This window comes from Danio rerio, chromosome 4 (genome assembly GCF_049306965.1).
Source record: "Danio rerio strain Tuebingen ecotype United States chromosome 4, GRCz12tu, whole genome shotgun sequence".
Lineage (NCBI taxonomy): Eukaryota > Metazoa > Chordata > Actinopteri > Cypriniformes > Danionidae > Danio > Danio rerio.
The window spans coordinates 38939581-38959029 of NC_133179.1; the positions used below are offsets into that span (position 1 = coordinate 38939581).

A 19449-nucleotide genomic window follows, 5' to 3' on the forward strand; every position below is an offset into this window, starting at 1 on the left:
AACAACTATTTTGCAGGTACAACTTGATTTAGTACAACTAAAATCACTTTTAAACTGTTTAGGAATCATAACATACTGTATTTTAATCTTTTTGTTCAAATTTGCTCCTCTATTATTCTGCCAACCGGTCTCGTCTCTGCTCTGTCTCTCTCTCCCAGCAAGTGGGATGTACAAGTGGCTCAAACTCGCTCATTTTGATGCAGGAACCGGCGGACGTGCAACAACTTTAACTATGAGGTTAATACACAACAAAACTTTCCACCCGGAGCTCCTTCATGGGACTCCACACTTGTAAACAATCGCTCGCGCCATTCGCGCGGCTCTCGGTCCCGCCCAGACTCGTCAGCGCTACCAAGCCAACCAATCACAGAGCTTACGCTACGCGTCGTTGTGACGTGTAGTTACATTTTTTGAGAGGTGCACGTCAGTATGTGCCGTAGCATACACCGGCGTTTTACGCAGAAGTATAAATCAGCCTTCAACCACTCGGCCACCTCGTCACATATTTTACTTCTTCTCTGGTAGAGGCCGGACTGTGGCACATATTTATATATGTATGTTTCTGCAACTATTTTCGGTAAGATGACTTTCAGTTTTGCCGTATGAACGACAGAGCAAATGAACGACAAAAATGGGATTCGATGGACTAGGCCACCACGTCATGTATGTACTCACTTTCCTGTTGGGGGCTGGACTACGGCATTTCTGTATATATTGGCTGCTGTTTTCGGTAAAGATGACGTTAAATTTTGCAACAATATCCTTCAAAACGATAAGAGCGTGCGAGTAAAACACCTTCCACGGAAGCACCGGCCGCTTTCAAACGCCAGAGCATTCGAACGACAAAGATGGGATTCGATAGACCCTTCCACCTTGTCATGTATGTACTCACTTTCATGATGGGGGCTGGACTATGGCATATGTTTGTATTTTCAGCTATTTTCGATAAAGTTGGCATAAAATTTTGCAACAACATCCTTCAAAACGCTAATAGAGTGAGAGAACTTATACAGAAACACCATGATCTCTCAAATACCAGAACATATGAGCGACGAGGATGGGATTCGAACCCATGCGTGCAGAGCACAATGGATTAGCAGTCCATCGCCTTAACCACTCGGCCACCTCATCCAGCCTTTCCTTCCTCACTGGTAGAGGCCAGACTGTGGCACATATTTGTATATGTATGTTTCTGCAACTATTTTCGATAAGATGACTTTCAGTTTTGCCATATGAACGACAGATCAAATGAACGACAAAAATGGGATTCGATGAATTCTTCCACCTCGTCATGTATGTACTCACTTTCATGATGGGGGCTGGAATCTGACATTTCTGTATGTATTTGCTGCTATTTTCGGTAAAGATGACGTTAAGTTTTGCAACAACATCCTTCAAAACGCTAAAAGAGTGAGAGTAAAAGTACTTCTACAGAAACACCATGATCTCTCGAATGACAGAACATATGAGCAACGAGGATGGGATTCGAACACACGCATGTAGAGCACAATGGATTAGCAGTCCATCGCCTTAACCATTCAGCCACCTCGTCACGTACTTTCCATCTTCTCTGGTGGAGGCCGGACTGTGGCACATAATTGTAAATGTATGTTTCTGCAACTATTTTCGGTCAGATGACTTTCAGTTTTGCCGTATGAACGACAAAAATGGGATTCGATGGACTCGGCCACCCCGTCATGTATGTACTCACTTTCCTGTTGGGGGCTGGACTACGGCATTTCTGTATATATTGGCTGCTGTTTTCGGTAAAGATGACGTTAAATTTTGCAACAACATCCGTCAAAACGATAAGAGCGTGCGAGTAAAACACCTTCCACGGAAGCACCGGCCTCTTTCAAACGCCAAAGCATTCGAACGACAAGGATGGGATTCGATAGACCCTTCCACCTTGTCATGTATGTACTCACTTTCATGATGGGGGCTGGACTATGGCATATGTTTGTATTTTCAGCTATTTTCGATAAAGTTGACATAAAATTTTGCAACAACATCCTTCAAAACGCTTAAAGAGTGAGAGTACTTCTACAGAAACACTATGATCTCTCGAATGCCAGAACATATGAGCGACGAAGAAGGGATTTGAACCCACGCATGCAGAGCACAATGGATTAGCAGTCCATCGCCTTAACCACTCGGTCAACTGGTCACATACGTTCCATCTCTCTGGTGAAGGCCGGACTGTGGAACATAATTGTAAATGTATGTTTCTGCAACTATTTTCGGTCAGATGACTTTCAGTTTTGCCGTATGAACGACAGAGCAAATGAACGACAAAAATGGGATTCGATGGACTCGGCCACCCCGTCATGTATGTACTCACTTTCCTGTTGGGGGCTGGACTACGGCATTTCTGTATATATTGGCTGCTATTTTCGGTAAAGATGACGTTAAATTTTGCAACAACATCCTTCAAAACGATAAGAGTGTGCGAGTAAAACACCTTCCACGGAAGCACCGGCCTCATTTAAGCGCTAGAGCATTCGAACGACAAGGATGGGATTCGATAGACCCTTCCACTTGTCATGTATGTACTCACTTTCATGATGGGGGCTGGACTATGGCATATGTTTGTATTTTCAGCTATTTTCGATAAAGTTGACATAAAATTTTGCAACAACATCCTTCAAAACGCTTAAAGAGTGAGAGTACTTCTACATAAACACCATGATCTCTCAAATACCAGAACATATGAGTGACGAGGTTGGGATTCGACCCCACGCGTGCAGAGCACAATGGATTAGCAGTGCATCACCTTAACCACTCGGCCACCTCGTCGCGTTCTCTCCTTCTTCTCTGGTGGAGGCCGGACTGTGGCACATAATTGTAAATGTATGTTTCTGCAACTATTTCGGGCAGATGGCTTTCAGTTTTGCCGTATGAACGACAAAAATGGGATTCAATGGACTCGGCCACCCCGTCATGTATGTACTCACTTTCCTGTTGGGGGCTGGACTACGGCATTTCTGTATATATTGGCTGCTGTTTTCGGTAAAGATGACGTTAAATTTTGCAACAACATCCTTCAAAACGATAAGAGCGTGCGAGTAAAACACCTTCCACGGAAGCACCGGCCTCATTTAAGCGCCAGAGCATTCGAACGACAAGGATGGGATTTGATAGACCATTCCACCTTGTCATGTATGTACTCACTTTCATGATGGGGGCTGGACTATGGCATATGTTTGTATTTTCAGCTATTTTCGATAAAGTTGACATAAAATTTTGCAACAACATCCTTCAAAACGCTTAAAGAGTGAGAGTACTTCTACAGAAACACTATGATCTCTCAAATGCCAGAACATTTGAGCGACGAGGATGGGATTCGAACCCACGCGTGCAGAGCACAATGGATTAGCAGTCCATCGCCTTAACCACTCGGCCACCTCGTCAAGTGCGTCATTCTTCTCTGGGGGAGGCCGGACTGTGGAACATAATTGTAAATGTATGTTTCTGCAACTATTTTCGGTCAGATGACTTTCAGTTTTGCCGTATGAACGACAGAGCAAATGAACGACAAAAATGGGATTCAATGGACTCGGCCACCCCGTCATGTATGTACTCACTTTCCTGTTGGGGGCTGGACTACGGCATTTCTGTATATATTGGCTGCTATTTTCGGTAAAGATGACGTTAAATTTTGCAACAACATCCTTCAAAACGATAAGAGTGTGCGAGTAAAACACCTTCCACGGAAGCACCGGCCGCTTTCAAACGCCAGAGCATTCGAACGACAAGGATGGGATTCGATAGACCCTTCCACCTCGTCATGTATGTACTCACTTTCATGATGGGGGCTGGACTATGGCATATGTTTGTATTTTTAGCTATTTTCGATAAAGTTGACATAAAATTTTGCAACAACATCCTTCAAAACGCTTAAAGAGTGAGAGTACTTCTACAGAAACACCATGATCTCTCAAATACCAGAACATATGAGCGACGAGGTTGGGATTCGACCCCACGCGTGCAGAGCACAATGGATTAGCAGTGCATCACCTTAACCACTCGGCCACCTCGTCGCGTTCTCTCCTTCTTCTCTGGTGGAGGCCGGACTGTGGCACATAATTGTAAATGTATGTTTCTGCAACTATTTCGGGCAGATGGCTTTCAGTTTTGCCGTATGAACGACAAAAATGGGATTCAATGGACTCGGCCACCCCGTCATGTATGTACTCACTTTCCTGTTGGGGGCTGGACTACGGCATTTCTGTATATATTGGCTGCTGTTTTCGGTAAAGATGACGTTAAATTTTGCAACAACATCCTTCAAAACGATAAGAGCGTGCGAGTAAAACACCTTCCACGGAAGCACCGGCCTCATTTAAGCGCCAGAGCATTCGAACGACAAGGATGGGATTTGATAGACCATTCCACCTTGTCATGTATGTACTCACTTTCATGATGGGGGCTGGACTATGGCACATGTTTGTATTTTCAGCTATTTTCGATAAAGTTGACATAAAATTTTGCAACAACATCCTTCAAAACGCTTAAAGAGTGAGAGTACTTCTACAGAAACACTATGATCTCTCAAATGCCAGAACTTTTGAGCGACGAGGATGGGATTCAAACCCACGCGTGCAGAGCACAATGGATTAGCAGTCCATCGCCTTAACCACTCGGCCACCTCGTCAAGTGCTTCCTTCTTCTCAGGGGGAGGCCGGACTGTGGAACATAATTGTAAATGTATGTTTCTGCAACTATTTTCGGTCAGATGACTTTCAGTTTTGCCGTATGAACGACAGAGCAAATGAACGACAAAAATGGGATTCAATGGACTCGGCCACCCCGTCAAGTATGTACTCACTTTCCTGTTGGAGGCTGGACTACGGCATTTCTGTATATATTGGCTGCTATTTTCGGTAAAGATGACGTTAAATTTTGCAACAACATCCTTCAAAACGATAAGAGTGTGCAAGTAAAACACCTTCCACGGAAGCACCGGCCTCATTTAAGCGCCAGAGCATTCGAACGACAAGGATGGGATTCGATAGACCCTTCCACCTTGTCATGTATGTACTCACTTTCATGATGGGGGCTGGACTATGGCATATGTTTGTATTTTCAGCTATTTTCGATAAAGTTGACATAAAATTTTGCAACAACATCCTTCAAAACGCTTAAAGAGTGAGAGTACTTCTACAGAAACACCATGATCTCTCAAATACCAGAACATATGAGCGACGAGGTTGGGATTCGACCCCACGCGTGCAGAGCACAATGGATTAGCAGTGCATCACCTTAACCATTCTGCCACCTCGTCGCGTTCTCTCCTTCTTCTCTGGTGGAGGCCGGACTGTGGCACATAATTGTAAATGTATGTTTCTGCAACTATTTCGGGCAGATGACTTTCAGTTTTGCCGTATGAACGACAAAAATGGGATTCAATGGACTCGGCCACCCCGTCATGTATGTACTCACTTTCCTGTTGGGGGCTGGACTACGGCATTTCTGTATATATTGGCTGCTATTTTCGGTAAAGATGACGTTAAATTTTGCAACAACATCCTTCAAAACGATAAGAGTGTGCGAGTAAAACACCTTCCACGGAAGCACCGGCCTCTTTCAAATGCCAGAGCATTCAAACGACAAGGATGGGATTCGATAGACCCTTCCACCTTGTCATGTATGTACTCACTTTCATGATGGGGGCTGGACTATGGCATATGTTTGTATTTGCAGCCATTTCCGATAAAGTTGCCATAAAATTTTGCAACAACATCCTTCAAAACGCTAATAGAGTGAGAATAAAAGAAGTTCTACAGAAACACCATGATGTCTCAAATACCAGAACATATGAGCGACAAGGATGGGATGCGAACCCATGCGTGCAGAGCACAATGGATTAGCAGTCCATCGCCTTAACCACTCGGCCACCTCATCCAGCCTTTCCTTCTTCTCTGGTGGAGGCCGGACTGTGGCACATATTTTTAAATGTATGTTTCTGCAACTATTTTCGGTAAGATGACTTTCAGTTTTGCCGTATGAACGACAAAAATGGGATTCAATGGACTCGGCCACCCCGTCATGTATACACTCACTTTCCTGTTGGGGGCTGGACTATAGCATTTCTGTATGTATTTGCTGCTATTTTCGGTAAAGATGACGTTAAATTTTGCAACAACATCCCTTAAAACGATAAGAGTGTGCGAGTAAAACACCTTCCACGGAAGCACCGGCCTCTTTCAAACGCCAGAGCATTTGAACGACAAGGATGGGATTCGATGGACTCTTCCACCTCGTCATGTATGTACTCACTTTTATGGTGGGGGCTGGACTATGGCATATGTTTGTATTTGCAGCTATTTTCGATAAAGTGGACATAAAATTTTGCAACAACATCCTTCAAAACGCTAAAAGAGTGAGAGAACTTCTACAGAAACATCATGATCTCTCAAATAACAGAACACACAAACGACGAGGATGGGATTCGAACCCACGCGTGCAGAGCACAATGGATTAGCAGTCCATCGCCTTAACCACTCGGCCACCTCGTCACATACTTTCCTTCTTCTCTGGTTGAGGCCGGACTGTGGCACAAATTTGTATATGTATGTTTCTGCAACTATTTTCGGTAAGATGACTTTCAATTTTGCCGTATGAACGACAGAGCAAATGAACGTAAAAATGGAATTCGATGGACTCGGCCACCCCATCATGTATGTACTCACTTTCCTGTTTGGGGCTGGACTACGGCATTTCTGTATGTATTTGCTGCTATTTTCGGTAAAGATGACGTTAAATTTTGCAACAACATCCTTCAAAACGATAAGAGCGTGAGAGTAAAACACCTTCCACGGAAGCACCGACCTCTTTCAAACGCCAGAGCTTTTGAACGACAAGGATGGGATTCGATGGACTCTTCCACCTCGTCATGTATGTACTCACTTTTATGGTGGGGGCTGGACTATGGCATATGTTTGTATTTGCAGCTATTTTCGATAAAGTGGACATAAAATTTTGCAACAACATCCTTCAAAACGCTTAAAGAGTGAGAGAACTTCTGCAGAAACACCATAATCTCTCAAACACCAGAACATACAAGCGACGAGGATGGGATTCGAACCCACGCGTGCAGAGCACAATGGATTAGCAGTCCACCGCCTTAACCACTCGGCCACCACGTCACGTACTTGACATCTTCTCTGGTGGAGGCCGGACTGTGGAACATAATTGTAAATGTATGTTTCTGCAACTATTTTCGGTAAGATGACTTTCAATTTTGCCGTATGATCGACAGAGCAAATGAACGACAAAAATGGGATTCGATAGACTCGACCACCCCGTCATGTATGTACTCACTTTCCTGTTGGGGGCTGGACTACGCCATTTCTGTATATATTGGCTGCTGTTTTCGGTAAAGATGACGGTAAATTTTGCAACAATATCCTTCAAAACGATAAGAGCGTGCGAGTAAAACACCTTCCACAGAAGCACCGGCCTCTTTCAAACGCCCGAGCTTTTGAACGACAAGGATGGGTTTCGATGGACCCTTCCACCTCGTCATGTATGTACTCACTTTCCTGTTGGGGGCTGGACTATGGCATATATGTTTGTATTTGCAGCTATTTTCGATAAAGATGACTTAAAATTTTGCAACAACATCCTTCAAAACACTAAAAGAGTGAGAGTAAAAGTACTTCTACAGAAACACCATAAAATCTCTCGAATGCCAGAACATATGAGCAACGAGGACGGGATTCAAACCCACGCGTGCAGAGCACAATGGATTAGAAGTCCATTGCCTTAACCACTCGGCCACCTCATCATGTATTTTCTTTCTTCTCTGGTGGAGGCCGGACAGTGGCACATAATTGTAAATGTTTGTTTCTGCAACTATTTTCTGTAAGATGACTTTCAGTTTTGCCGTATGAACGACAGAGTAAATGAACGACAAAAATGGGATTCGATGGACTCGGCCACCCCGTCATGTATGTACTCACTTTCCTGTTGGGGGCTGGACTACGGCATTTCTGTATATATTGGCTGCTATTTTCGGTAAAGATGACGTTAAATTTTGCAACAACATCCTTCAAAACGATAAGAGTGTGCGAGTAAAACACCTTCCACGGAAGCACCGGCCTCTTTCAAATGCCAGAGCATTTGAGCGACAAGGATGGGATTCGATGGACTCTTCCACCACGTCATGTATGTACTCACTTTCATGATGGGGGCTGGACTATGGCATATATGTTTGTATTTGCAGCTCTTTTTTTATAAAGGTGACATAAAATTTTGCAACAACATCCTTCAAACCGCTAAGAGAGTGCGAGTAAAACACCTTTCACAAAAGCATCGGCCTCTTTCAAACGCCAAAGCATTTGAACGACAAGGATGGGATTCGATTGACTTGGCCACTTTGTAATAAAATTTTGCAACAACATCCTTCAAAACGCTAAAAGAGTGAGAGTAAAACAAGTTCCACAGAAGCACCAGGCTCTCTCGAATGCCAGGACATATAGCGATGAGGATGGGATTTAAAGAGCACAATGGATTAGCAATGCCAGCTGCTGAAGGATTGTCCATCAATATTTCACAAATGTTGAAGATAAGAGCCAATCGGAGCGATTGGGTCCAACATTGTAGCCAATCACGTTGCAGCGTCTCAACATTTGCAGCCAATCGCGGACCGTAGTTCTCAACATTTTCAACATTTGACCAATCAGAGTCATGGCAATGTTAAAGCTGGGGAAGGAACCATTCCAAGATTCACCGCTAGGTGTGCAGTCAAACAGGTTAGTCAGATGTCAATCAATTTTCCGAACTGAGCCGAAGGTACACGAAGGAATAACAGGGTCATCTGGAGGCGGGTCAGAGGTCAAAAAAGTTTCTTGACCTTCAGTGATTTTCGACAAACAGCATCATTCGACAGAGCACAGCATCGTTTTGTTTAAAGTTCAGGATTTTTTTTCTGATAGTGATTTCTTAAAAAAGATAAGAAAATCTACATAATTGCACGTATTAATGTTTTAGTGTTTTGTATTTCAAATTTGGATACTTTAATCTAAAACCGTTTAATTTATAGGAGAAAAAATGTCTGAAAAATTCCACAAAGCCATGTCAGACGCTGACTAGATTTCACGTCTGAAAAAGTTTGCCAGCACAGGAGTTTGGCCATCAGATGAGGGCAACAGGAACAGGCCAGCTCCTCGATAAAAAAAGTGGCTTGAGATTTATCAAAGGGTGTTTATTTCGTTTACATGATATAACGTTTGTTGAAATTTGCTTAACTTGTTAAGCTTAAGTACATTCAGTACAGTATCTATGTAAAACATGTCATACTTGTTTTTAAATATTAATGTGTTTTAAATTGCATGTATTTTGAGATTTACGTCGAATAATTTACTATAGTTTGACCGTTTATGAGAGTGATTTTAAAAGGTGGGGGAATGGATTATGAATGTACAATACATGCTGTGAGTTTACCTGCAAGCTGTGTGACAAGCGTGCGTGCGTAAAATTTTAGTACAACACCCTAGTCTTTTGTTTCAAGTATATCAGTATCTAGCAAGATGCCCAAACTTCTGACGTATGAAAACGTTCCTTTATCGAAGTAGTTCACAACTATCCATTAACAGAATTTGTAATGTAGTCAAATGTGTAGTTGGTCAACGGATGCTAGCGACAATGTTTTTCCCCCCTGTAGTTCAGTGTTTTGTTTTGTCTTGGACAAACGCAGCTGCATAAATCCTAAAGTTTTAAATAAAAGTGAAACTATCAACAAAAAGCTTGACCGCTTTCAAGCTACAAATACAAGCACTGTCATTTACAGCTCATTGCTGCCTAATGGTGTTAATGGAAGTTTTTACCAGTATTATGTAATGTATGAGTGAATGGTCTTTTCCAGAAAAATTCCAGAACATCGTTGCCTGTGTGAACAGTACATGTTTTAACTTACTGGTAAAGACGTTCCAGATATTTTCTGGATATTTACCAGGTAACACTGTGTGAAAGGGTCGTTTATAGACGTTTATTAGCCTTGGTCTTAACATTAATATTAATTTGTGCCTATTCCACATTAAAAAAAACGGTTTAACTCTGTTTTGTTTGGGAACTCGCGTGGTCAGAATCTTTATTGGGCAGCGTTCTGCACAAGCTGTTTAAACAGTGGACTAGTACAGTCAGATAATTTTCCATCGAACTGTGTCATAGCTCATTACCACGAGGTTGACCTGATTTTAGCCCTCCTTGATGCCCACATTGCCCAAATGCACCGCACTGCTTTCGCCTTAGCTCGCCTCCAGCTCCTCTTTGAAAATTAATGACTTCTGGCTACTTTGACAGTCTCGTCAACAACGCTTGAACGCACTGTAAGAGTCAATCTCATGTTTACTGCCTGTTTAGTGAGGTACTTACAATATTTGGCATGCCTGTTTTTTAACCAACTCACTGATTTCACTAACTTCAAGTTGTTGGTAATTGCATCTTAGCAATTTCAAGTCATTTTTATTAATAAAGTGCCTATGCAATGCAGATTGTGTCAAAGACGCTTTACAGTGATGAACAGGGAAATGATCAAATCCAGATAACAAAATGTAATTGTTGAGAAATGTTTTCAAAACAAAAATTGCACAATTGATTCATTGATAGTTTGTTTGACTGACTGTTTATTTATTGTCTGAATTGAATGATTTTACTCACGTTTTGTTTGTATGCAGCAATTTCAAGTCATTATTAATGTACATTTAAAACACTATGTTGTATGTTGTGCTATGTATTGTGTGTAAGTTCCAGTACGCTTTAAACACTTCAGTCGTGATATGCTAGTAGTAGTAGTAGGTTGTGGATGACCCTGTAACAGTAGATTACATGTGTCTCATAATGTATGATTTGCAGTTGTGTATTGTAAAGGCGAGTACTCTTTAACCACCTCAGTCTTGGTAATGTAGCATAGTGCTGTGTTTGTGTGTTGTGTATGATCGTGTACCTCTGAAACACACTGGTCCCTCTAATGCAGAGAACTGACATGTTGTGTGTGTTGTAAAATTACTGTCCTAATAATTCAATAGGTCCCTATATAGACCAATTATGTAATAGGCGGGAACATTTTTGGAAGGGCCGTGGCTGTCCTTGTACACCACCATAATATCATACAGTATAATGATCCATTTTAATGTGTGTATAGATAATCCAAAGTGATGTATGAGATCTGCAGAGGAAAACAAAATTTTTGATATGTTTATTATATCTGTAGGACATCGGGAAAGGGGTGTCCCCTTATACCACCACCCAACTTGTTTGGTGATCAAAGTCCTTCTATACCACAAAAACCAGTATGTGTGTGTGTGTGTGTGTGTGTGTGTGTGTGTGTGTGTGTGTGTGTGTGTGTGTGTGTGTGTGTGTGTGTGTGTAACTGTGGCTGAATGTGCAGATGTGTCCACAGACGTGCTGAATGTGTGTGTGCTGTGTGTGTTGTGATTGAGAGAGCGTCTGGTCTGTGTTCAGAAGCTCGTCCTCAGTGTCTCTGTGTTGGTCTTGATGGAGCAGAAGCCTTTATTTCTCTGAGCGCAGCAGGAAAGCTTCAGCTAAACTGTGTTTTTCTACTTTAGTCAATCCAACACTGAAAACTCCTCATCTAGTCAAGAGTTACAGGCTTATTACTGGACACAGACATTACTGAGCTTGATTTATTTGCTTTATTAAGCATTAATAATCCACAGTTGTGCTTGTGAACATCAGTTAATGCACTGAGAGTCAACAAGAACTAACAGAGAACAACTTTACTGTCATCAACTAACATGAACAGATCAATAAATACTGGAATAAATGTGTTTTTATTGTTCAGTTCAAGTCAAATCATGAAGAAGAAGAAGACCAGAAGAGCAGAAACAAACGTCACACTTCATTTCTCCTTTATTCATTGAGCTGCTGGATTTCTCTACAGTTGATTCAAGATTTGACAGAGATTCAGACAGGATTCAGACATTTCCATGTTCATCATCACATTCTAATATCAGCAGTGGATTTGACATTGACTTTTATTATTTGTGCTCAAACAACAGAGAAACAATGAAGAAGATCAATCTGTAGACAAGAATGAGCTGATCTGAACACGGCAGCATCCTGGAGGACACTTCATCAACATCAATGATGACACTGATGAAGACTGACACACACACACACACTCACACGCACACACACATAACAGTGAACACATACACACACACACAGGCACACGCGCACACACACATACACGCACGCACGCACACAAACACACACGCACGCACACAAACACGTACACGCACAAAAAGCACGCACACACACACACACGCACGAAAGCACGCACACACAAACACACACACACACACAAACAGACTTTCTCTCTCACACACACATGCACATGGACACACACACACACACTGTATGCCGTGCACACACAAACACAAATACAGACTCTCTCACACACACACACACAAAAACATACACAGCAAATTCATTGGTGTTAAATTTCAAGTGTTGTGGTAATTCAGAGTAAAGTGTTAAAATTCTAGAGTTAGATAAAGGTAAAATAACCCTCTCGGCGTTAGAAGCTGATTTGCCTTCTTGTCACACAGAGTAACATGTATCTACCTTTGTAGAAAACCCTTGTATTTGAGAAACTAATCAGAGTGTCTGAAATCTCGCCACACCCTCATTCACCTGGCCCTTAAATTAGTCAATTAGTTTAGTCCACTAGACAGAGGGAATGACCACAAATAAGTGAATTCAGACACCTGCTGTTGAACACCTGCTGTTAATAAGCACAATCACTGAAGGAATAAGAAACTGAAGGAAGAAATAAAACTACAGACACAGCCTCACACCAAACCAACTGAAATAAAACAGAGGATTAAACAACTCCATTAAATAATAGTATAAGCAGCTTCACTGATTACAGTTTGACTTCATTTCTGTAAGAATATTTGACAATGAACAGAGGTTTATATTTTTTTATTAAAATATTTCATTTGACCTCACCATCATAGAGATCAGAGGCTGCTTATTTGAGATCTTGAAGCTTTACTCTTATATTCTAATGTTTTTAAAACTCATTAGCTATAGCAAGAAAGATCAAGAGAAACTATACTGTATATGCTTAATTGTTATAGATATAATTTCAGGTGTTTAATGAGTTGATTCATAAAAATATGCAAATATAGTTATATTAAAACTGCATGGGACAATACTACTGGCAGTCTGCTGCTCTTCATAGAAGATAAAACAAAAAAATAGGATGCAATTAATAATTAGAGTGTCATGCACTAAACATTCAAGCTCCAGCTTGCTCATATAACACACAGGCATCAAGAATCAGGATATGAACCTCAACCGTGGTTGCTAAAAAAAAAAAAAAAGCTGCATAGTTCATGCTGGGTGCCAGCATAGTACAAAGCTCCCAGCATGCATTGCAGCATGAATAAATTATGCAGCTTTATGTTCTTACAATCTCTTTATTTTCCTTTATTTTGTGTTGTTTTTGGGAGGTGATATTTCAGTAGTGTTTTTTTTTTTACTTGATTTTTATTTTTTTTGTTTGTCACCATTATTGAGATTCAAAGACTAATTATTGATGTCTGTGTGTTTTTAAGTTTTGCCATAGATCAAACATTCTTATTGTAAATATTGGTTTTATATTATTGGAGTTTCAGTGGTTCCATTTATGTATATTATTTATTTCTCACACATATCACATATGATATTGAATTAGAAAACAAGCAGGAATGGAAGGCTACATTATCATAAATAATCTCTTTAGACTGATACTTTAACTTTCTTTAGGCTTTTCTTGCTATATGTTAAATAGTGTAATTAACACTATCTATAGCAGCCAAAATAAAAGACATTTATAGTAAGAAGTTGAAGAGCCTGACTAAAGCAGACTCTGTCCTCCATCATGGTGACTTCAAATGAACAACAGAAATTTCATTAAGAGCTTTTGTTCACATGACAGAAATCAGGTCAGTAATAGGTGAAGCTCCATGATAAGTTGTTTATTTGATGAGTTTTTTTAAGATGTTAAAAAATGACATTTTTTTACTGTGTAATTTGTTTTATTTTTATTGATTATTATTTTATTTAGAGTTTTTTTTCTCAGTTGATTTCATCTTTGGTTTTGGCTTATGATTTTCTGTCCTTCAGTGATTCTGCTTGTTAACAGTTGTTCATCAACAATTCTCAATCCTCCTTTAATTAGACACTTAATTGTCTCATTAACTTCATCACTGTCTGAGTGTTCAGCCCTCTGTAGTGAGAACACTAGTGAGGATTTTGCTCTGGAATTTAAGGCTTACGTGTGTTCGAATGAGAAATACAGACTGTGGGATTTGTTTTTAACAGAAATATTCTGGATCTGAATTTACGAATGTAAAATGTTGAAAACAGCAGATTACTGGCAACCACTGCTGCCAGTATTTTGACATACATTTAACAGATATTTTACACAATAAGAGTTTGCTAATTAACACTCTGGGTGTTAAAAAATTTAACACTTTCAAAAGTGTTATTTTAACACTTATAGTGGTTCCCATATAAACACTGAGGGAGTGTTAATTTTAACTCTAAGGAAGTTAAATCTACTAAATCTAAAATTTGCAGTGTGAGATCTATGAAAATACAGACTGTTGAATGTGCTTTTAACAGAAATATTCTGTAAACTGAATTTATGAATGTTAAAAACAGCAGATTACTGGCAACCACAGCTGCTGGTATTTTTCCGTAAAATCTAAAAAAAAAAAAAAAAAAAAAAAAAAAAAAACTGCTAAACAGGTTTTTGTGTCACCATTGTGGAGAATAATAGCGTCTCTGTTCAAGTCCAAGATGAACTGAGAATATTTGATGTTATGCTGCATCTTCTTTTGTTTAAAAGTAAATGTGTAGTTACTAATGCAGTCAAAATCTGTTTGCTAATTGCAATCACACATGAAAACATTATTGCATCTAAAGACCATAAATTTATGTGCACTAAGCTATGATATTGTAAAATGAACAATGTATAAGTTAATGAAATATGGTTACTTTTTGTAAATTTATACAGTTATATAAAACTTCCATGTTTTTCACAGAAAGATTCTGGCAACCACACCTGCTGGTATTTTTTCGGAAATTTAACAGATATTTTACACTATAAGAGTTTGCTAATTAACACAATTATTTTTAACACTTATAGTGGTTCCCATATAAACTCTGAGGGAGTGTTAATTTTAACTCTAAGGTAGTTAAATCTACTATCTAAAATTTGCTGTGTAGATTTTATTCATACTGTGGGATTTTCAATGGGAGTGCATTTCCTTTAGATCAGATTTTATTTTTTAAATGTTGGAGTTTTTTAATTTTATTTACATTTTTATTATTCTCATTCTTATTTTAGTTTTGGTGGGGAAGAAGAAGAAGAAAAAATTAATTACCTTTATTGATAAAGTGTATGAGAATGGAACATTTTTATTATGGGATAATTGGAAGTTAATAAGAGTGTTGGGATTAATAAGCCTAAATATAGCAAGTATAATCCTTAGCAAAAGAAGATATCGGAGTGACTTCAAGAAGGAAGAGACTGCAACACCGAAGAGGAGAACCAAGAGTGTGAAAATTATAAACTGAATCCAGAAAAGTTAAAGAAATTGAGTTAAAAGGGTTTTTGGGCATCATTTAACATAATGAAGAAGCACTAGGATGTTAAAGATTATTTTGAATAAGAGGTAAAACAGGGATTTAGGCAAAGTCCTGCAGTAATGACAATTGGACATTTTTGTGGGGATTTGATTATCTGCTTTTGTTTTTGTCTGCTCCAGAGAGGAGCAGAAAAGGGGAATTGTTGGAGAAAAGGAATTTATTTTTATTTTTATTCTTTTTATTATTTTTTATTAGAAAAATGTTTAGACTAAAAACAGATTAATCAATCTTTCTCTTTTGTATTATAAAACGTCTTGACCAGACAAACTTCCTCTTTTTTACTGTGCTGCATACTTTTTAGAAGAACTGCTGACAAGTGGAAAAGCAGAATAAGAATAAATTGAGGGTGGGGGCCTTTGTTCCAGAACTATAGTCAAGACATGTCACAAGTTGTCCTGATGCTTGTAGAAGTTGTGAAATATATTAAAGATGCACGTAATTGTTCAGTTCTGGTATGCAGAGAAAGGTTGCAGAAAGAGGAAGTAATGTCCAGGGGTTGCAAAGAGCCAAGGGACTGCAGAATGACTGATAAGTGACGTTAAACCAAAACTCCACCTGTTAAGATCAGTTGTGTATATATATACTGGAGTCAGGAAATGTAAGTCAGTTGCGAACCTCTTGAATGTAATTCTTGTATTGCATTGGGGTAACGTAACCCAGAGCTCTGTCATCGAACTATTCATTTGTATCTAATAAATTACTAATATTTTTGGCATTGAAGAAAACCCTCTCCTGACCTTTTCTCTTGAACAAGCATGGAATAGAGATAGATATTCCAACAGTTTGGATGACATGGTCAGGCTTGAGACATGATCATCCAGACTCTTTTTTTAGTCTCTGTGTGCAAATACGTCTTGCCTCCTATTCAGCGTTGGTGCTGTGGCTTAGTTGGTCAAAGCGCCTGTCTCGTAAACAGGAGATCCTGGGTTCAAATCCCAGCAGTGCCTAATGTACAGGTTTCGCGTATGCTTTTTGTTAAGAGTAACGAGTGTTTACGCAGCGGGATGTTTAGCAGTCGGTTTCTTAACAAAGCTCAAATCCTTAAGAACGCTGCTCGTTCAAGAGGGCTTTGGACGATGCCTTTATATAGCATAGTGTGGTAATGCCTAACCAATTGAACTTTAATATTTCAAGTCCAGACATTCCCACATGCAGCGCTACCGTTGTTAGTTTTTTTTTTTTTTTTGGAATTAAACATTTAGCCTGTGTCAAGGTCGTTTGGCACTGTGGCTTAGTTGGTCAAAGTGCCTGTCTAGTAAACAGGAGATCCTGGCTTTGAATTCCAGCAGTGCCTTGTCCGCAGTTGGCTGTTCTTTCATGGGCCAGAGAGTACTAAAAAGTGCTTTCTGTCCAACAGTTCTAGAGGAAGCAGAGCACTTGGGCTCTGTGGCGCAATGGATAGCGCATTGGACTTCTAGGCTGTGAGCTGAGCCATTCAAAGGTTGTGGGTTCGAGTCCCACCAGTCGCAAGCTTTGCTCTTTTTCTTCACTGACTTAAGGTGTGGTGCGTTTCTAACATTTTAGGCATCTGTCCATCCCGTTTTGCTTCTTTCTTTCATTGTGCAGTGCAGGCTCAGATACTAGGGGTACTCTACAATAAAGCCAATGACTTAATTGAGCTGTTTTAAATAAGGGAGATTAGAAAACGGTGTAGGGCCTAGTGGGCTTGAGGAATGACTCGTCGGAAACCTGTGGTTTTGGGGAAAAGTAACTGCCACCTATTGTTGAGATCACGCCTTTTGGATTTGTCGTACAAGAGCCTCTTTATGCATGTGCAAAGTAACTGAGTAGAAAGCACAGTAAATGTTGCTTCCCCCCCCCCCACTGTCTTAGATGAAACTGCATTTGGAAGTATCGTATCCAGAGGTTTTTTCTTTTAGTGTTAAGACTAAGTTGGCCAGAGCACCTGTCTTGGGAACAGCAGGTGCTAGGTTCAAATCCAAACTGCACCTTTCCCTCAGATGATGGGAGAGTGGCTTTCTGATCTGAAACTCTTTCAATGGCCGATAGCATATGTTTGTCCTGATTTCCATTTTCCGAGCTGACTCTGGGTTTGGATGACATGGTCAGGCTTGAGACATGATCATCCAGACTCTAAAAGACCGCGTCCGGCTTGTCAGCATTTTCTGCATCCTGACATGCTGGTTTTTGTTGTGTATTATTTTTTCTTCTTCGATTTTTGTTATCCGGTAAATGTCTCTTACTGTGAATTTCTGTGGCGCTGTGGCTTAGCTGGTCAAAGCGCCTGTCTTGTAAACAGGAGATCCTGGGCTCAAATCCCAGCAGCGCCTTAGTCCAGGGGCCTGTTTCAGAAAGGAGGTTAACTGAAAACTCAGAGTATTTTAAACCTGAAATGAGAGAAACTCTGGGTTTTCCGTTTCAAAATGGCAGGTTTGTTAAACTCGAGAAAGCAGGGTAAGTCAAGCCTGTTTCTGAAAGAAAGGTAACTTTAACTCAGAGTCAGTTACTGTGGTAACTTACTCTGTGAATCTAACCTGGTCAGAAGCAGGTTTTATTCTCTAAACTCGGAGTTTCTGTCGGTCTCCTCCCCTTTTTTAAAGATGAAGTGGTATTTCTCGCCATAGCCTTGCGTTTCCACCCACCTATTTTAATGCTCATTTTGGATACGTGCATAAAAACGATTGATAGAAACGTCATGATGCACATAACTTTTTAAAATATGCATAAAAAACGTGCATAACTGAGTAGGATAAACTTTTAATCGATAGAAAATGTGCGCATAAACTACGATGGAAACACTTTTACTGAACAAATTACAGTATGTACATTAAAAAAAAGATCATGATCATATGATAATGAAAATGTGTGTAAATGAACAAACCAGCAGGCTGAGCACACTGTAACACGTCTTAAATATTGTTTTAGTAATTCTAAAATGCGTTAACTGTTTCAGTATTAGTGTATATTATTAATTACCTCCGAACGTCTGGTGCGTGAGTCTCCGCATCTCATGGCTTCAGACGCCCCCACATGTGCATTGTGTTCGAGGCGCAAGTACATTAATTAGGCTAAATAAAGAATTCATTGACGCAGCTTCTTCTACCACAGTAAATTCTGTTTTTACTGTTGATATTTGGTGCCAGTTTAATCAGGAAGTGACAATTTTTTTCTCTTTGACTCGTTGGATGGAATTTTATTTGGATGGAAACATAGCTATTGCCTACATTTTAGTCACACACAGAAGAACTGTACTAGAATGGCTTATGCTTTTTTAATAAATAATTAAATTGAATTCACCTTCGATATGCACTGTAACTAGATTAATGGGATTATTATTCTTTCTAAAAATTATTTTTAGTACTGCTTACCTTCTAAATGTTATATTAACCTCTATCACTTGATCAATAAAAAAGGCAGACGCACAAGTGCACTGTTAAATCCTTTAAAACTAATAAATGTATAAAAGAAAGTTTAGAAAAAAATATATAAACGTCACAAATTACATTACTTATTTTATTATACTTAAATATTTAAATACTTAAAAAGTGAAATTAGGCATTAACTTGAGCAGCTGTTTTCCCACGCTAACTGTCTCTTCTTCACTGATGGTTGCTTCTTTTCAAATATATACACTCATATTTGCTATAACTTTGCATGAGAACATCAAGTTCAGCTGGAGAAAGAAATGGTGATCTCTTTTATAAGATATTGCCATAGTCACTCGTAATGTCTGCGCTCCATAGATAATGCCTTTTTAAAGTCACGGTGTGCGCGCTTAACTCTGAGTTGGTCTACTCGAAGTTGATTGACCCAACTCAG

General features: G+C 39.8%; 1 long non-coding RNA gene and 9 other non-coding genes across 10 annotated transcripts in view; 2 read left to right on the forward strand and 8 right to left on the reverse strand.

Moving 5' to 3' along the window:
• The window catches only part of LOC141381752 (uncharacterized), a 537547-nt gene that overhangs the window by 272726 nt on the left and 245372 nt on the right, over positions 1 to 19449 (reverse strand). The gene's annotated exons all lie outside the window — the stretch shown is intronic.
• trnas-gcu (transfer RNA serine (anticodon GCU)) lies at positions 1050 to 1131 on the reverse strand. The gene has a single exon. It is a non-coding gene; the product is annotated as a tRNA-Ser (tRNA).
• On the reverse strand, positions 3329 to 3410 carry trnas-gcu (transfer RNA serine (anticodon GCU)). Its single transcript has one exon. It is a non-coding gene; the product is annotated as a tRNA-Ser (tRNA).
• Positions 4573 to 4654, reverse strand: trnas-gcu (transfer RNA serine (anticodon GCU)). Its single transcript has one exon. It is a non-coding gene; the product is annotated as a tRNA-Ser (tRNA).
• On the reverse strand, positions 5823 to 5904 carry trnas-gcu (transfer RNA serine (anticodon GCU)). The gene has a single exon. It is a non-coding gene; the product is annotated as a tRNA-Ser (tRNA).
• trnas-gcu (transfer RNA serine (anticodon GCU)) lies at positions 6437 to 6518 on the reverse strand. The gene has a single exon. It is a non-coding gene; the product is annotated as a tRNA-Ser (tRNA).
• Positions 7067 to 7148, reverse strand: trnas-gcu (transfer RNA serine (anticodon GCU)). Its single transcript has one exon. It is a non-coding gene; the product is annotated as a tRNA-Ser (tRNA).
• Positions 7708 to 7789, reverse strand: trnar-ucu (transfer RNA arginine (anticodon UCU)). The gene has a single exon. It is a non-coding gene; the product is annotated as a tRNA-Arg (tRNA).
• Positions 16543 to 16616, forward strand: trnat-cgu (transfer RNA threonine (anticodon CGU)). The gene has a single exon. It is a non-coding gene; the product is annotated as a tRNA-Thr (tRNA).
• On the forward strand, positions 17887 to 17960 carry trnat-ugu (transfer RNA threonine (anticodon UGU)). The gene has a single exon. It is a non-coding gene; the product is annotated as a tRNA-Thr (tRNA).